The sequence below is a fragment of the Geotrypetes seraphini genome, chromosome 1 (genome assembly GCF_902459505.1).
Source record: "Geotrypetes seraphini chromosome 1, aGeoSer1.1, whole genome shotgun sequence".
NCBI classification, from domain to species: domain Eukaryota; kingdom Metazoa; phylum Chordata; class Amphibia; order Gymnophiona; family Dermophiidae; genus Geotrypetes; species Geotrypetes seraphini.
The window spans coordinates 349897972-349918246 of record NC_047084.1 but is presented as its reverse complement, the minus strand read 5'-3'; positions in this window follow the sequence as shown (position 1 = coordinate 349918246).

Here is a 20275-nt window from a genome sequence, read left to right as displayed (position 1 = left end):
AATAAGTGCAAATGCAGTAGCACCGGATATGTGGCAGCTGTTTGTTGAATGTTTCATGCTTTTAGCCACATCTGCTCCAAATAAGTTCTAATATTGGAATGACATTTGCCAAGAAGGGGCTCTGTCAGCTTCACTGAATATCAGTCTGACCCCAGTGACTAAGAAAAGAATTAATTACTCAGTATTGTGTGAATATATATTCCTATATGTTCATACTTTATAATCTACCTCTGCATATCATAACACTGAATACCCCCCACCCCCCTCCCCCTCCACACATACGCACTAAAAAAAACCCTCAAGGCTGATAGTCTCAAGGAGAAAACTTGCATTTATTCCAAGCACCCTGTCCAGCAATGTCTGATAACAGTTTATTCATCCCCTGGCCCCTGGATGACATTGAAGCATATCAACAGTGACAAAAGTATATTGAATAATTATCTTGAAATTAATACATTATCCCAAACTTAAATAAATGTCATCTGATCAATATATCTTGGAATGGAAAGGGAAGAGAATGTGAAGGGCATTGCTTCATTATTCATTAATTTTAGAGTAATGTAGGCAGATGAAATGGTTATTTCAGAGCACTGCTATTATACTCACTGGCATTTTAAATAACTCCCAAGATTTAACAGTATATATTCCCTGTCAGAGAGGCTTATAAATGTTAACAGTCTGAGTGCCAGGTCTGTCTTCACCGCACAGAGATGATGAGTAGGAGGGAAAGTGACATTTCATTTACCTATGGCCTCCAACTGGAATTTGTTTCTGCTCTCAATCCAGCAAAAGCAGCTACCCTTAGGATCATCTGTCTATTGCTGTAAAGCCGGATTTTCCCTTTAGCCCAGCTGTACAGAGAAATCTGATCTATTTGCCTAGAAATTCGCTCACTTTTATAATAACACCCCAAATTAATGGAGCAGTCCAGGTTTTCAGGTGTTTTGGGCCTCAATTTGAGAATAATTCTTGAGCTACCAATGATGAAGTTCTTGGAGTTATCCGACCCTAATGTTAAAAACAGGATGTCTATATAAATATACTATCTAGTTATCATTTTATGAAGGTTTTTCCTCATGTAAAGTGTATGTGTGTGTGTGTGTGGGGGGGGGGGAGGGAGCGGTTGAGGGGTTGGGACTTGTATTCTTGATCTTAACAATTCTTATGTAATCTGCCTTGAACCGCAAGGTAAAGATGGAATAGAAATCACTAATGTAATGTAATGTATACAGCTTCACATTCAAAGCCAGGGCTGGTTTTAGGTATGCTGGGGCCCAGGGCAGAAATTAAGGAGGGGGGCCCCTCTTCTACCTGCCCATCTCCAAATTTCCCCCCCCCACACACACCTTTAAATGACTTCTTCACATAAAAACAGACAGATTTTCACCAACTATAGAACAATAGATCTCAAATTAGAAATAGAAATATGAATCCCAAAGCTGAACTAGAAATCCCAAAAAGTTAAACTCGACAAATACTGTACTTCATTTTGAACACAATCAGTGGCATAACCGTGAGAGGGGGCTGGACCTCCCACTTTTTAGTAACAATCCACACCGCACAACAAGAATATACCTAGGAAAAGGCAGCATCTTATATACTCACCTATTGTAAAACTAAACAAGGCAGACTAGTAGAGATTGATCCTACACAGTCAATACTAACAGAGAACAATGTCTTTCGTACACACAGAACATATAAAACACCTTTGCCCAGTATGGAATATGTAATCACAAACTTACCATAGCGCGGTTTGTAGCACTGGCTATGGCTGTAACAGCTCCGATGCTCATAGAAATCCTGAGTGATGTTACCGCATTGCATCCAGGCATGGCAAGATGCCGCTCCCAACGTGATCTGCTTTTCAAAATCCAGACAAAGTGCTGGGTTTTGAAAAGCTGTCCGGACGCCCGGACATGCCGATCGTCTGGTAACCCTATGTATGTCCCGCCCATGCTCAGACTCCGCCCATGTGTATAGTCACCTGCAAAGCATGTGCTATTGAAGATATGCACATGCTGCTAACCCAATGGCGATATAATTTGATTACATTTTTCCAATGGTATAAAAAGATATGCACAAAGAGTGTAATTTTTAATAACTATCTCAGAAATATAAATAAAACTTTTAGGCTGAATCTTGAGAATGTGCCTCTCATTTAGTTAATAATGGTTGAATAATTACATTTATGACTCAAGTCTGATTTGATGCAAATTGGATTTAAGTTTATATGAAGTTAATTAAGCTGATCTATGACGAATGCAGCACATCAATTATACACATAAATTGATGTTGAATGCAGTGCAATATTCCTATTGGTGCAGGAATAACCAAATGAAACATAGCAACATGATGGCAGATAAAGGCCAAATGGCCCATCTAGTCTGCCCATTCACAGTAAGCATTATCTCTTTCTCTCTCCAGACCCTCCTGAATTCAGACACAGTCTCTGTCTCCACCACCTCTTCCGGGAGACTGTTCCATGCATCTACCACCCTTTCTATAAAAAAATATTTTCTTAGATTATTCCGGAGCCTATCACCTCTTAACTTCATCTTATGCCCTCTCATTGCAGAGTTTCCCAGCACTTTGTCTGGGTTTTGAAAAGCAGATCACGTTGGGAGGGGCGTCTTACCATGCGTGGATGCAATGCGGTACCATCACATGCACCGATTTGAACAGACTGAGGGGGTGGGGCTGGAGGTGAGGCTGGGGCATGACGTGGGCGTAACGGGAGGGGATGGTTGGAACTGAGCAGGCCTGGGGGTGGGTCTGGTAACCCTAGATATACACTTATGTATATAACTTATAGAATGCTATAAGTTACACACGCATCACCTAAATGTAGGTGTGAGCATTTATATTAACTCTATGTCAGGCATAAACATACACCCATGCTTATACCCAAAGGAAAGGAAAAGAAAGGTCTACTTTCCTTTATAGAATAAGCTCCCTGAAAAGCCACAGGGCAGGTGGTCAGCAAATTCCAAAATGGCGGTCAAAACAGCAGAACAGCTGAAGCAAAGGAACCAGAATCAGTTTAATGTAGTGAAGACACTGTGCACATACAAAGACCCAACACAGACTGTGTTTGTATGAGCATTGTCTTCTCCAACGTTTTGAATTTATTTTTTTTAACTCTAACCTGGCTGGTGATGCTGTGTTTATACACCACCAAGGTATGTACTCTCACTTGTGTTTTTCAATTAAATTTTGTTTTTTTTTCAGTTAACCTCAAATGTCACTTTCTTTGTACAAGCACCTGTTTGATTATAGTATGTTTTAAATATATACCCCCACCACACACACTTTTACTAAGTTGCAGTAGAGGCCAAATGCTCTAAACCAGTGGTCTCAAACTCAAACCTTTTGCAGGGCCACATTTTGGATTTGTAGGTACTTGGAGGGCCTCACAAAAAATAGTTACTGTCTTATTAAAGAAATGACAATTTTGCATGAGGTAAAACTCTTTATAATTTATAAATATTTCCTTTTAGCGAAGTCTTAATAATAATATTGTCATTTATAGCTAAAGAGACATATGATCAAGAAACTGTTTTAGTTTACTTTTGTGATTATGATAAACATTCCGAGGGCCTCAAAATAGTACCTGGCGGGCCGCATGTGGCCCCCAGGACGCGAGTTTGAGACCTCTGCTCTAAATGTTCCGATACGTCTATGTATGATATTCCTTCTTTATTTATTACATGACACTTCTGGGCTTATTGTCTTAATCTGGTTTACTTGCAGCCTCCATAGATTTACATATATAACTTACACATGTTGTCCCTAGTTTAAATGTTCAAATTTTTATATGTTCACATTGCTTTTCAATTTATAATTATGATTTTACTTATATATTTTAATTGTTTTTATTATGATTTTTTTAGGTGCCCTTAGGTACCTCTGTTTTTTTAAAATTACAATTTAATTGTTGTTTAATTGGCACAGGCAATTAGTGCGCCGATTAAACCAGTTAAGTTAGGTGGCAGTACGACATCGCTTAACTTTGGGCGTTGTTTACAGAATCGGCCCTAATTTTCTTTCGGGGCTTTCTCACGTGGGCTTAACACCTTTTAATGAAAGGCCCAACAGTTATTTTAAAATGGGTACTTCTCTTTTTCCAAATGTTGAAAATCTTTATCCAATCAAGTATTCGTCTCTAAATCATTCTGAATAATTATGTAAAGAGGTCAGTTTACTAAACTGAATTATTATAGAATAAAATTATACTGTTATGTCAGAGAAAAGAACAGCAAGCACCAGAAACTGAAATCAAATGCAAAAATTGAGAATCCAGTAAGAAGCAAATATGGATCTCCTAGAACTGCAGCAATTTTTTTTCCTTGAATTTCAAAAGAAAATGGAATGGTTATATGAAAAATTATATGTTAGTGAAAATTAATTCCAGAAAGCAATGTGGAAACTACAGATCCCTGTCACAAGAAGTTCCAAACATGCATGTTTAGAAAATACATCACAGCTCCATAGAAAAATCCCATTGTTCACAATCTGCTCATGGGACCTTGAGCATGTGATATCATTGCCAAGACAATATCAAGTTAAGTGCAAAACAGAATGAACAGAAAAGACAGAAGACGATTATACATAAAAAGCAGCCAGCCAGGATGCACTCTTAGGTCTATTAGAGTACAGGAAGCCACCCTAACAGGAGTTAAGAACAGATTCCAGCAGCTAATGGAAAAACAAAACATTGCTGTGATTACATATAATTGAAACCATCTAAGATGAGCTAAAAAGTGAGTGCTAAGAAGTGATAATGATCGAAATAGGGTATGAAAAGTCATCTGGAAGATATAACTTCTAAAAGAATGGAACAAGATGGTGCCATGAAAAAAAAAAAAGCTTTTGATTTTGTCCACTCATTGAATTTGGAAGGTGGAGAAATCCACAGCTTCTTAGCCATCATGTTTGTTTGCTTTTTTGTTCTGTTGCTAAAATGACCTTGCTTCCAAGTTCCTGTAGAGTTTGTTTGTTTACTTATTTATTTATTTATAACACAATATATGCTGTATACAGCACTCTCCTTAGTCTTAGGACAGGTTTAGAACAAATGCTAGGAAGTTCTTTTTCACTCAGAGGGTGGTGGACACATGGAACGCGCTCCCGGAGGCTGTGATAGGCCAGAGCACGCTACAAGGGTTCAAGGAGGGTCTAGATAGGTTCCTAAAAGAAAAGGGGATTGAGGGGTACAGATAGAAGTAGAGGTAGGTTATAGGATTAGACAGAAACCACTTCACAGGTCATGGACCTGATGGGCCGCCACGGGAGCGGACCGCTGGGCGCAATGGACCTCTGGTCTGACCCAGTGGAGGCAACTTCTTATGTTCTTATGTACAAAATTACATTCATAAGATTTTAAAAAAACAAACCAACCAACAATCCAAATAACCAACCCTACAAAATAAAGGGCCCCTTTTACAAAGCCGCGGAAGTGGTCCCCTGTAGTGAATGCACCAAAGCCCATTCAATTCCTATGGGCTTCAGTCCATTTGCCGCAGGGGAATTGCTACCATGGCTTTATAAAAGGGGCCCAAAATTACACACTGAAACAATTCAAACAAAACTTTACGAAGCAGTGTTAGGCTTTTATACCACCGGCCGCAGCGGTATTAGCTCCAACACTCTAAGCTAATGTGGCTTCATAAAGGGGGGGAAGGGGGGGGTTAATTAAAATCCCGACAAAATAAATATACCTGTTTACAGTTAGCTTTCTTGTCATTAAAATAACCTTGATTTATACTAATTTTATTTGGAAAAGTTAAAAACAAACAAACAAACAAAATACATTGTAATAAATAGTAATTGTGCTCATCTTTAGGGCTTGAAGAACTAAACTATGCAAATATTCACATTTATGTCTATTATATTGTCCCTCATCTATGACAAGTCCAAAGTTAAAAGGGGATCGATTCCGTACAAACGTAAGGAAGTTCTTCATCACCCAGAGAGTGGTAGAAAACTGGAACGCTCTTCCGGAGGCTGTTGTAGGGGGAAACACCCTCCAGGGATTCAAGACAAAGTTAGACAAGTTCCTGCTGAACCGGAACGTACTCAGGTAAGGCTAGTCTCAGTTAGGGCGCTGGTCTTTGACCTAAGGGCCGCCGCGTGAGCGGACTGCTGGGCACGATGGACCACTGGTCTGACCCAGCTGCGGCAAATTCTTATGTTCTCATATTCTATGAGCCTAATAAAAAGGTTATGGTTAATCTTACATAGGAGTTTTGGGGTTTTTTTTTTGTAGAGGAACCTTATCATATACATTGCCAGCAACAATCTAATATCTTTATGTAGTAGTAAAGATTAAGTGGTCTCACTGAATGTTGCTCACAAACTGAACACGGTATATATGGAAAATGTCCCCTGGAGGTAAAGAAGTTATGTGTAAGTCATAATTTGATGGAAAAAAAAAAATCACATAGTGTGATCACATATAGCTCTACCCCTTGTACGTATATGCATACACTGAAAGGTTTTGGAACACAGGATGCAATTTTGAAATGTACCAATATTGTACAAGGGGCCGCTGGAAAGTTCTCAGCTCAACCAACAAAGTTGGGGCAGTCTCCATCCATTTTCCACTTCATAAGGAACAAAAAAAGTGGAAAATTGCTGGACTAAGGGTTCCTTTCGCGAAGGCGCGTTAGCGGTTTAACGCGCGAAATAGCGTGAACTAAACTGACAGCCGCGCTAGCCGCTACCGCCTCCCCTTGAGCAGGCGGTAGTTTTTCGGCTGGCGCGGGGGTTAGCGCGTGATGAAAAGTCACGCGCGATAAAGCCGCTAACGCACCTTCTTAAAAGGAGCCCTAAGTGTATATAGCCCTCGTTGATAGCTGCCCCAACTTTGCTGATTAGAATGAGAACTTTTCAGCGGCTCCTCGTAAGGCATTACTTGTTTGATTTTGTGCACTGATGAGAAATAAAGTAAGACACTTATCACGTTGGGTTTATCTTAGGAGCCTGTTGGTCTTTAAGCTGAGCATGGGCATTATGTAAGAGCAGGAAAAGCTTTTTTTATGTTACATTACAATATTTCAAAGGCCTCTATTGTCTGTTTAAAGTTATATACTTTGAAAGGTGGCTATATTATCTGACTCACAACAAATATATGAGGTGACAATTATGTTCATGAATATCCTAGAAAAAGTGCTACATACCTCATTGCTGAGTAGCACTATGGTCACCTTCGAAGTACTCCCCTCGGAAGCTATATACCAATGCCAGCGCCTAATCCATCCTTCAAAGCAATTTTGGAACTCTCTTTCTGGAATGCCTATTAGATCTGTCGTTGTACTACCCTTGATGTCCTGAATGTCTTCATAACATAATAAACATAACATAACATAAGAACGCCTTCACCGGATCAGACCCTAGGTCCATCTAGTCCGGTGACCTGCACACGCGGAGGCCAAGTCAGGTGCTCCCAGATGGAGAACCTGATTACCCGTATCCCTCAATGCGTTTTGCAAGGAGGTGTGCATCCAACTTGTGCTTGAAACCCAGAATGGTAGTCTCTGTCACAACCTCCTCTGGGAGAGCATTCCAAGCGTCCACCACTAGCTGTGCGAAACAACTTCCTGACATTTGTCCTGAGCCTGCTGCCCCTCAGTTTCAATCCATGACATCTTGTCCGTGTCCTATTTGACAAAGTGAATAACGATGTTTCTTGCTCTATTATGTCAAATTCTTTGAGTATTTTAAAAGTCTCTATCATATCCCCTCGCAATTTCCTCTTTTCGAGGGTGAACAATCCCAGTTTTCCGAGGCGTTCTTTGTAGCTCAAATTTTCCATACCTTTTACTAGCTTCGTGGCTCACCTCTGCACCCTTTCCAGCAGGGTTATATCCTTTCAATGTTTATCTTTGGGTAAAGAAAAAAGTAATTGGGGGACCAGATCAGGTGAGTAGGGAGGGTGTTCCAATACAATTATTTGTTTTCTGCCAAAAACTCCTTCACAGACAGTGCCGTATGAGCTGGTGCATTGTTGTGATGCAAGAGCCATGAGTTGACAAAAATTTCAGGTCGTTTTCATCTAAGCTTTTCATGCAACCTTTTCAGAACTTCCAAATAGTAAACTTGGTTAACTGTCCAGTTGTTACAAATTCATAATGAACAAGCCCTCTGTATCAAAAAAAGGTTAGCAACAGCGTTTTGACTCTTGTTTGGATTGGTGGAACTTTTTTGATCGTGGAGAATTGGCTGATTTCCATTCTGCACTTTGATGCTTTGGTTCAGGGTTGTATTGGTCCACCCATGATTCATCATCAGTGATAACATGGCCCAAAACATTGTCTTGTCTCTCCAAAAGGTCTTTGCAAACTTCAACTCTCCTTTGCTTTTGTTCATCAGTGAGCTCCTTTGGGACCATTTTTGCACACACCTTTCTCATGCTAAGATATTCAGTTAAGATTTTCCTGTTTCTCTATCGATGTTTACTTGGTCTGCTATGCTTCTCACAGTCAGCTGATTATTATGACACACAATTCAACAAATTTTTGCAATGTTTTTATCAGTTCTGCTTGTTACTGGCCGCCCAGACCTTTCTTCATCAGAGACACTTTCTCTCCCCTCAGAAAAACGTTAAATCCATTTGTACACTGCCGTTTTCTTCATGGTATTATCCCTATAAACTTGGACTAATAAGTCCCTAATTTCACTTCCACTCTTGCCAAGTTTAACAAGAAATTTAATGTTTGTTCATTGCTCTAATTCAAGCTCCGACATTCTTGAGACACTGATATACCAAGGTTATGAAACCTTACCGAGTTGTTTGAACAGTGCTGCTAATGTAAACACATGGAGGTAAGCTCGTAAAATTAATTGTCAAACCTCATATGATTTGCTCCTGATGCAGGCGCTATGGTTGCCGAAACATGTCGGGCTAAGTTACAACTTCATGTAGAAGTCTGGATGTTATATACCTGGTACCACCTTTTATGTTGATACATTTGAATAAAACATCTTTTGAGCCTTTCTAAGCTACTACTACTACTCCTCACATTTCTATAGCGCTACTAGACATATGCAGCACTGTACATCAAAACACAAAAGAGATCATTCCTGCTCAAAAGAGCTTATAATCTAGTCAAGACAGACAAACTGAACAAGAAGGTGCATCAATACACAGTGCTCAGGTGGGGGAATACCAGAGGGAATGAAAAGACAGATGTTGGTACTTAGAAGGTGGGTTGGGGTTTGAAGCTACCACCATTGCTTCTTTTTAACTGCACTTACTTTGCAGTTGGTGTCTTCCTCTCCTTTTGGTGTGGCTTTAGTTGAACTACACAGCCTCATATCAAAGTACGGTACCTCAAAATTTAAGATAAGTCATTTTGGAAGATGAAATATATTGAAATGAATTGTATGTTTAACTGAAATAATTTTAGTTGAAAAAGAAGACAAAAATTTCGATTAGCGAGCATTGATTGAAATTCATGGGAGTAATGGTCTACCAGTGGCAGTCAGTGTTTGATTAATTGCTGGCTGCCACTGGTTGAACAGTGCTTGGATGTTCAGTGCCAGCATCTATCTGGGTACTAGTACAGGGTACTTAATGGCCTGACTGGAGTTATCTGGGAACATGATAGCTACTGAGTTAACTTTTCTTAATGGAGGAGAGTAAACAGTGGTGTGCCGCAGAGATCTGTACTGGGACCAGTGCTATTGAACTTATTTATAAATTATATGGAAATCTGAGTGATGAGTGAGGTGATTCAATTTACAGATGACACTAAACTGTTCAAAGTTGTCACAATGCATGCAGATTGTGAAAAATTGCAGGCAGACCTTAGGAAATTAGAAGATTGGGCATCCAAGTGGCAGATGAAATTTAATGTGGACAAATGCAAAGTGATGCACATTGAGATGCTAGGGTCCACCTTGGGGGTTAGTGCCCAAGAAAAGGATCTGGGTGTTGCTGTAGACAATATGATGAAACCTTCCGCTCAATGTGTGGCGGTGACCAAAAAAGCAAACAGGATGCTAGGAATTATTAAAAAAGGATGGTTAACAAGACTAAAAATGTTATAATGCCCCTGTATCGCACCATGGTGCGACCTCATCTGGAGTATTGCATTCAATTCTGGTCTCCTTATCTCAAGAAAGATATAGTCGCACTAGTAAAGGTTCAAAGAAGAGTGACCAAGATGATATAGGGGATGGAACTCCTCTCGTATGTGGAAAGATATGATTGAAGTGTACATAATCTTGAGTGGAGTAGAACGGGTACAAGTGGATTGATTTTTCACTCCGTCAAAAATTACAAAGAGTAGGGGGGGGGGACTCTCGATGAAATTACAGGGAATATTACAGGGAATATTCTTATAACAATTCTTATATAAAGTTACAATTCTTGTAACCTCCTGAGAAATCTTATGTAATCTGCCTTGAACCGCAAGGTAAAGGCGGAATAGAAATCACTAATGTAATGTAATGTAATATAATGTCAATCCCCTGGTAGTCAAAGATGGTACTACAGTTAGTGCATTTAAAATAAATTTTGTCACGAGTTTTAGAGTTTCCCAGTTAAAATTTCCCCAGTCAGTGTGTTGCACAAGAAAAATATATTTATTTTTATTGGTTGGTAGGATTTCAAAAATAACACAAACACACACAAAATTATCATACAAAACAATTTCAGTTAAAATAAGCTTGCATTTCTCTAACAGAAACTCAATTTACATATTAGCTGAGAATACTAACAGATTTCAAAGAAGTAATTCAGAAATTATTCTCTCTTAAGTTTCTTCAAACCCAGATTTTTTTTAAATCTGTGACCTGGGTCAGTGTGCCCAATTTTAAAAATATTAAACATAGAAACATAGAAGATGACGGCAGATAAGGGCCATAGCCCATCAGGTCTGCCCACTCTACTGACCTACCCCCAAGTCTACTATCCTAGGGATCCCACTCCTGGTGACAGGTTCCCTTGGCTTAACCCTCTAAGGGATCCCACATGGGCATCCCATTTGCTCTTAAATTCTTGCACGCTGTTTGCCTCGATCACCTGCACCGGGAGCTCGTTCCAAGGATCAACCACTCTCTCGGTGAAGAAATATTTCCTGGTGTCGCCATGAAATTTCCCGCCCCTGAGTTTGAGCGGATGCCCTCTTGTGGCTGAGGGTCCTTTGAGAAAGAGAATCTCTTCTTCCATCTCGATACGGCCGGTAATATACTTAAACGTCTCGATCATGTCTCCTCTCTCCCTACGTTCCTCGAGTGAGTACAGCCGCAAATTTTTCAGCCTTTCCTCATACGATAGATCCTTGAGCCCCGAGACCATCCTGGAGGCCATCCGTTGCACCGACTCTACTCTCAGCACATCTTTTCGGTAGTGTGGCCTCCAGAATTGCACACAGTATTCCAAATGAGGTCTCGTACGATAGATCCTTGAGCCCCGAGACCATTCTGGTGGCCATCCGTTGCACCGACTCTACTCTCAGCACATCTTTTCGGTAGTGTGGCCTCCAGAATTGCACACAGTATTCCAAATGAGGTCTCACCATGGTTCTGTATAATGGCATTATGTCTTCAGGCTTCCGGCTGACGAAACTCCTGCGGATGCAACCAAATTGATCTCAGTCACTTACCCCCCCTCTTCTATTAAACTGCGCTAGCAGTTTTTAGCATTGAGAGCCGTGCTGAATAGCCCACGCTGATCCCTGACGCTCATGGGAATTCTATGAGCGTCGGGAGCAGCGCAGCTCCCAGCGCTAGAAACTGCTAGCGTAATTTAATAGAAGAGGCCCTTACCCTAGTTTTCTCCTCTTCCCAGAGCTTTCTTGAATATTGGATGCCTTTGTCTTTCCTTTCTGGTCACCATGGTCAGGAACCTCCAGCGTTGATCTCAGCAGCACACCTACTAGCCTATCTATACCAAATTAATAAAAAAAAAAAAAAATCTACTTCCCTGTGAGTGTTGCATCAACATAACTGAATAACTAGCTAGCCCCAAGAAATAAAATATAACAAAAACAGCCTCTGACTTTCCTACCCAGAGCCAAATCACTCTCTCATACAATCAGGGAATATAAATATTCATATCCTGCAGTCAACCCAAAACAATTTATAGGCACTGAATACCCTGCTCTGTGCATCAGAAACTGAACCGACTCTATAGAGTTACCTGTGAGAACTGAGAGCTGGTGATTCTTGCACGCTTCCCTGGTAAGCCTTAACTAGCAGCTATGTATTACTTAGAACAGTTTTACCAGACTGCAATTTCCTGGAGGAAAAGTCCATAGTCTGTTATTGAGAGACATGGGGGAAGCCTCTGCTTGCCCTGGATCAGTAGCATGGAATGTTGCTACTCCTTGGGTTTTGGCCAGGTACTAGTGACCTGGATTGGCCACCATGAGAAAGGGCTACTGGGCTTGATGGACCCTTAGTTGAACCCAGTAAGGCTATTCTTATGTTCTTATTGGATAATTTTTTTAATCATCCTAATAAAACTGGCAGCTCGGCATGTCGTGTGTGCTGCTCGCCAGTGTAGAATTATAAAAGTTCAAAAAAAGTTTCTGAGTATTGCAGCTGAATATCATCAGTGCCTGGGTCACTCCCAGCTCAGACCAGACTCCGACCCTGGACCACCCTGGCAGTAACTGGATAGTGCTGTGGTGATCTGCCCAGATTTTCAACTGTATCATCCAGTCATGTGCAACTGAAAATCTGATCTTCAGAAGCTTCTTGTACATTTATTGATAATTTTCAAAGGAAATATATGTCATACTTAATGTGACCATTACGTCCCGTTTTGAACAGGACGGTCCCGTTTTTAATTAGCTTCAGGACACCGAAATGTCCCATTTTTTTAGCAACCCACTGAAGTGTTCTCCCTAGCACAGGGGTGCCCAAAACGAATCAACCCGCTTGTTTCCCTTTGACAACCTGAGGCAGCTTTTCTCAGCTTCCCCTCCCTCAGAGCACACCTTAGCCAGCGCCGGCAAAGCTTTCTCTCTTTCAGACTCCCGCGAGAGCCCTACAGTGCTAATACCTGGCAAGTTTGAGCCCCACAAACACTCGTAGTTTCTTCCTCATGTCTGCAACAACCTTCGCGAGATCAGGGCAAAAGTACGAAGGCAATGCAAGTAGATCGCCCAGGAACAAATCAGGTACGTGCAGCGACTGCACAAGCCTTCCCCCCTCTTCCCCGCCTGGATCTTCTTCTCCAATGTCACAATTGATGGGGGGGGGGGGGGGGAAGGCTTGTGCAGTTGTTGTACGCACCTGGCCTGTTGCTTGGAGAAATCGGTGATGACTTGGGGGGGCAGGGAGAGAAGAGAAAGACAGAAAGAAAGAAAGGGGGACCAGGGAGAGAGAAAGAAAGGGGGGCAGGGAGAGAGAAACAAAAAAGAAAAAGAAAGGGGGCAGGGAGAGAGAAAGGGCAGGTAGAAAGAAAGAAAGAAAGGGGGCAGGGAGAGAGAAAGACAGAAAGAAATGAAAGAAAGAAAGGATGTACAGTCAGAAGGAAGTGCAACCAGAGACTCACCAGACAACAAAGGTAGGAAAAATGATTTTATTTTCAATTTAGTGATCAAAATGTGTCAGTTTTGAGAATTTATATCTGCTGTCTATAGAGATTGGGCATCTCTCCTGTTACGATTGTTGGGAGGGGGGGGGGAGAACGGTTCCAGGATTCTGCATCCGGCGTTGTTTATGACAGACACCAGTTAGAAAATCCTGCTTTTAGGTGAAGGACTGGCCCCTCCTTAGTGTCCCCTGAGGAAGGCATTTATAGACGCCAAAACTAGGATCCTTGGGACTATATCTTTGAATAAAGACTGGTATTGGTTGAAAGGATGTCTCCCTTGCCTTTCTGTTGTCCCAAAGGGAACATATGTCATACTTTCCTTTGGAAAACTGGTGCAAAGTTTGTGTATTCCTCCTAGACAGGTACTACTACTACTACTACTACTATTAATCATTTGTATAGTTCTACTAGGGTGCACATAGCACTGTACACATTATATGCAGGTACTTTCTCTGTCCCTTGTGAGCTCACAATCTAAGTTTTCTACCTGGGGCAATGGAGTGCCAAGTGACCTGTCCAGGGTCACAAGGAGGGTGGCAAGTCAAATGCGTGCAAGACAAATGCGCAAAGACAAGTGAGTGCAAGACATTTGAGCGCAACGACAATTGAGCCCAATGACAATTGCATGCAAAAAGGCACTAGGGGCATCAAAGCACAATATGTAAAGCACAATATGTCTTGCACCCATTGAACTATGAACGCACTATTTACCTTACAATACAACATCCTGCGCGCTATTATCTGGTGACGGGACAAAAGCGCATGGGTCAAACAATACACCTGTCGTAACAGGACAAAATGCCCGGGTCAAACGCACGCCGACATTGAGTTCCCACTGCCATTATTACTGAAAACTGAACTTTTCCTCAAATGTCTTGCACTCACTTGTCTTGCACTCACTTGTCTGCACTCAGATGTCTTGGCACAGTTATCTTGCACTCACTTATCTTACGCTCACTTGTCTAGCACTCACTTATCTTGCGCTCACTTGTCTAGCACTCACTTATCTTACGCTCACTTGTCTAGCACTCACTTATCTTGCGCTCACTTGTCTAGCACTCACTTATCTTACGCTCACTTGTCTAGCACTCACTTATCTTGCGCTCACTTGTCTAGCACTCACTTATCTTACGCTCACTTGTCTAGCACTCACTTATCTTGCGCTCACTTGTCTAGCACTCACTTATCTTGCGCTCACTTGTCTAGCACTCACTTATCTTACGCTCACTTGTCTAGCACTCACTTATCTTGCGCTCACTTGTCTAGCACTCACTTATCTTACGCTCACTTGTCTAGCACTCACTTATCTTGCGCTCACTTGTCTAGCACTCACTTATCTTACGCTCACTTGTCTAGCACTCACTTATCTTGCGCTCACTTGTCTAGCACTCACTTATCTTACGCTCACTTGTCTAGCACTCACTTATCTTGCGCTCACTTGTCTAGCACTCACTTATCTTACGCTCACTTGTCTAGCACTCACTTATCTTGCGCTCACTTGTCTAGCACTCACTTATCTTACGCTCACTTGTCTAGCACTCACTTATCTTGCGCTCACTTGTCTAGCACTCACTTATCTTACGCTCACTTGTCTAGCACTCACTTATCTTGCGCTCACTTGTCTAGCACTCACTTATCTTACGCTCACTTGTCTAGCACTCACTTATCTTGCGCTCACTTGTCTAGCACTCACTTATCTTACGCTCACTTGTCTAGCACTCACTTATCTTGCGCTCACTTGTCGTCATGCTCACTTGTCTTTGCACTCATTTGTCTGCTCCCATTTGTCCACGCGTTTATGTCTTGCGCGCATCTGACTATGAACCACAAGGAGGCTACAGTGGGTGCTTTAGGATGAGGGGGTTATGAGTTTAAAGCAACCTTGAAAAAGTGGGCTTTTAGTAAGGATGGAGCTTGACAGGTCAAATGGTCTGTTATAAAAGTATTCCACCACTGTGCTTCACTTAGAGAATGACACGGGAAAAAAATTTGTCCCCATCCCCGTGACCTTGCCCCTATTCCCGTCCCGTCCCCATGAGCTCGGTCCCCATCACTGCCCCATCCCTGCAAACCATCTGATCCCATCCTCACAAGCCTCATATAGTTTTATACTGAATTTATTTTATTAAAGTATAAAAAGAACAATATTCTGTACAATTGTCATTTTATTTTATTTATAATTTTGAATACATTACAATATCCAATAATTCAAAAGAAAAAAGGAAAATCACATAAAGCAATACATAATCAAATCATACATACATAATTCCTTTTAAGCCCGCTATTTCTAACAAAATAAAATTCAAGAAAATAAAGGACAATAATTCTTGGTTCACACTAAAGAACATTGAATCATTCCTTAAGAATGGGATACTATTTATATTAATTCTCCTCAAATTCTCAGCTAGGTGAAACAAATCTCATTTCTATTTCTATTCTCTTGCAACCAGAAATTGTTGTAGTTGTATAGGATCCCAAAAAGAATATTCAATATCTTGTAACTTAATCATACATTTACAGGGAAATTTCAGGTAAAAGGATGCGTCCAGTGCTAACACTCTATCCTTCAATTTCAAAAATTCTTTCCTTCTCAACTGAGTGGTTCTAGATACATCCGGAAAAATCCTAACCAAGTCCCCACAAAATTTCATTAGCCTGTTTTTGAAGTAAAGTCTCATTATCAACATCTTATCCATCTCGCTCATGCATGTTATTACCAGGATGGATCGACTCTGAATCACATCCTGTGTATCTTCCAAAAATTCAGTCAAATTTACCTCTGGTGTGGTCAGATGGTCCACTTCCTGGGCAGATTCAACTTTTTTTGGAGGAATATAAGTCATTTTATAAATAGGCAGCCCGAGAGCTCATCTCGACGGGCGTACCTAACGCGGAGCTGGGAGGCCCGCGTGGTAGCCCGTCGGAGACGCGGGGCTGTTGGGGGGGTAACAGGAGGCAGGGGATTGGTCGGCAGGTCTTCCCGCCGCCGGGAAGACCTGCCATTGGTTAGTCGTGGCCGCGGAGGGTGTCGGGAGGGGGGAGGGTTTATAAGTCGGGCCTCGGAGGACTAAGGGCGTTTCTGGTCCTCCAAGGCGGCTTTCGGCGGCATTCAGGCATGGAGTCGGGTTCGGGTTCCAGTGGCGGTGCGGCCGAGCTCTCCTTCGTGGTGGGTAGCTCCTTCGATGAGGAGGAAGAGCCGGTGAGTAGCGCGCCGGACCGGGAGCGTTCCTTGCCGCTGAGGCGTTCTCGAGAGGTTGCTCGGGAATCAATCGCGCTGGGGGCAGGAGGGGGACCGTTAGACATCGCGAGGCCTGGCGGAAGGGCCCGTAAGGGGGCTAGGTCCGCTGGTTCCATCGGGGGTGGGGCTGATGCAGCGTCGGGGCGTGCATTGCCGACCGCAGGGGAGGTGTATGGTATGGCTGGGCCTGAGCCACGTGCTGATATCTTGAGTCAGCCGGATGTGCTGCATACAGCACCAGTGGTTCAGGACTGTTCAATTCCCCAGACGGGTAACCACTTCCTGGGCAGGGGTGCGGTTGCTGGATCGGCGGAGAGAGTGGTCCAGTTTAGGGTACCGGCGTCTTCGGGGACGGTCGGGGTTGGGGGCCTTGGAGCTCCTGTCGGTGGTTCGGGCGTGGGTGTCCCTGCTCCAGCGCAGAGCATCTGCCTGCCCCCTGTTCATTCTCCCTTCTGGCCTCCCTGGGCTTCAGGATCTTGGGGTGCGGGTTGGAGTCCGGTGCCTTGGCCGCTGGGGGGTGCTGGCATGCCCGATCCTGCATCCGCGTGGGGCCGTGGGGTTGGTCGCGGCGGTGGTCCTGCGGATTGGTGGGCTCTCGGGGGAGCGGGGGGTTCTGGGGGTCCTTATGGGGTTCTTCCTGCTGGTGCTGTGCAGTTGTCTGGTCCTTGTTTGGATTTTTCTTCACAGGTCTTCGCTGGTTCTTCGGTGGGACGTGAGGCGGTGGCAACCTTTTCCCAAGAGCAAGTGCAGAGTTCCGGTGGAGTTCGGACTTGGTCGTGTGGACTTGGTCGTGTGGTTGCTGCGGATGGCGCTGCTGGCGGAGGAATCTCGGTGATGTCCGGACAGCGGGGTCCACACATGGTAGCTGCTGCGGATGGCGCTGCTGGAGAATCGAGCGGACCGGTCATCGCTGGAGGAGCACAGGACATGGGTAACATGGCCTTAGAAGCTGCTGAGTGTGGGGAACGGGATAGGGGGAAAGGGAAGAGTAAGCGCAAGCGCAAGCGAAGGGCTAGGGCTTCCTCCTCTTCTTCGTCGTCTTCTTTAACCTCCACTTCTTCTTCGTCCTCATCTCGGTCGAGGGCGTTGGGTGAGCAGGCGGGGCAGGAGAGTCAGGATAGGGGTGCTCCGGCGTTGGTGGCGCTCACCGAGCTTTGGGAGAAGGTACCTAGAGGGTTGTATCGGAAAATTAAAAAGCGAGCGTGCATCGATGTTTTTCGGCTCTTAGAGGGCAGGACGCGTAGGAGGAAAAAGAAGGGTAAGAAGGAAGAGGGCAAGGTTAAATCGGGTCAGGTCTCCTGTAATATGGTCAACTGGACGCGGGCGTTTCTTCAGCTAGCTAGCGTATGGGGCCAGGCTCGTCCTCAGGATTATGGCCTGCTCTTGGCGTACATGGATTCTGTGCTCGACGCTTATCAGCGCTTCGGTGGTTGGGCCTGGCTCAACTATGACGAGGCTTTTTGTGATAAGATGGAAGAAAACAGGCACATGTCTTGGGGTACCCAAGATATCAATTTGTGGTTAACGCATATGGCTAGACCTGGGGGCGCTGCGGTGGGCGTTGCGGCACGATCGATGCAACAGGGATCGACGGGTGTGAATCATTCCTTTCGAGCCGGCGCGGGACAATCGGGTCAGGGTTCTGGGGGAGGGAATGACCTCTGCTGGAAATTCAACAAAGCGACGTGCCCATTTACGGATTGTAGATTCCGGCATGCCTGTTCGCTGTGTGGGCAGGGTCACTCAGCGCTTAAATGCCCCAAAAAAGGAGTGGCCTTGCCCTCAGGGCCAGCAAAATGAGGTGGGTTCCTCTGCGGTGCCCACCCCGATTAAGGTGGGGGCCCTCCGGCCGTGGTTGAGCTGTTATAGTGATCGGAGGGCAGCAGCACTGTTGGAGAAGGGTTTTGATGAGGGTTTTGTTATACCGTACGAGAAACCGGTGGCTCAGGTGCGGGTTCCCAATGCATCCTCAGTAAATAACCTACGGGAGGTGGTTCGGTCAAAATTGCAGGAGGAAATCAGGCTTGGGCGCATTGCGAGGCCTTTTCGGGAGCAGCCTTTCTTGGTTATGATGGTCTCCCCGTTGGCTATTATTCCCAAGAAAGACCCTGGTAAGTTCCGTTTGATTCACAATCTGTCCTGGCCTTTGGGCCGCTCTGTCAATGAGGGCATCCCTCGCGACCTGTGTATGGTTCGCTATTCGTCTTTTGATTGTGCGCGGCGTCTTGTTGAGCAGGCTGGGTGTGGTGCTCTCCTGGCAAAGGTGGACATTGAGTCTGCCTTCCGGCTTTTGCCTGTCCATCCCTCCTCTTATCCGCTGTTGGGTTTTCGATTTGAGGGCGAGTTTTTTTACGATCGTTGTTTACCGATGGGCTGCTCCATTTCGTGCGCTTACTTCGAGATGTTTAGTACGTTCTTGCACTGGGTTACGGTCCGCATAGCGCGGGCGGATTCGGTTGTGCACTATCTGGACGACTTTCTCTTTGTTGGAGCGGCGGGGTCTGCGGTGTGTTCCCGCTTGAAAGCATCATTTGAACGCATGGCTGCTGCATTCGGTATTCCTTTGGCGGCGGAAAAATCGGAGGGTCCAACTACGGTGCTTACTTTTCTGGGTATAGAGATTGATACCGTAGCAATGGTTACCAGGTTGCCACTGGACAAGGTAAAACTCCTGTTGTTGCAGATTTCTCGGATGGCAGAGTCCCGCAAGGCTACCCTCAGAGACGTTCAATCGCTGCTGGGGTCTCTTAACTTTGCGTGTCGGGTATTGCCGATGGGGCGGGCTTTTGCTCGACGACTGGCTGCTGCCACCTCAGGTGTGCGTGCTCGTCGCCACTTCGTGCATATATCTGCTGGTATTCGGGCGGATCTCAGGATGTGGGTCGTGTTCCTTACGCGGTTTAATGGCACGCTTCCGATTCAACAGCCCGAGATGTCTAACCTGGATTTGGAACTCTACTCTGATGCGGCCGGTGGCCTCGGTTTCGGCCTTTACTGCCAGGGGGAGTGGTGTGCGGCGCCGTGGCCTGTAGCCTGGCAGCGGAGTGGTGTTACGCGTAATGTGACTCTTTTGGAGCTTTTCCTGCTACTGGTCACCTGCGAACTTTGGCCTGCTCGGCTGTGTAATAAGCGCGTAATATTTTGGTGCGATAATATGGGGGTTGTGGAGGTCGTCAATCGGCATGCTGCGAAATGTTTGCAGGTTAATCAGTTGATGCGTGAGATCGTTCTGCGTTGTTTGCGGCTCAATTTGTACATTAGGGCTAGGCATGTGCCAGGGAGTCGCAACTGTATTGCTGATGCTCTTTCTCGCTTTAACTTTTCGCAGTTTCGTCGGCTGGCTCCAGACGCGCAGCTCCGTGGGTTGCAGATGCCGGATCATTTATGGAGCCTGGTCGGGAAGGGCTCTGGGACTTGCTGAGACAGTCAGTGGCTCTTGCCACCTGGACTCGCTACAATGCGGGATTCCGTCGATTGTTCGCCTTCCT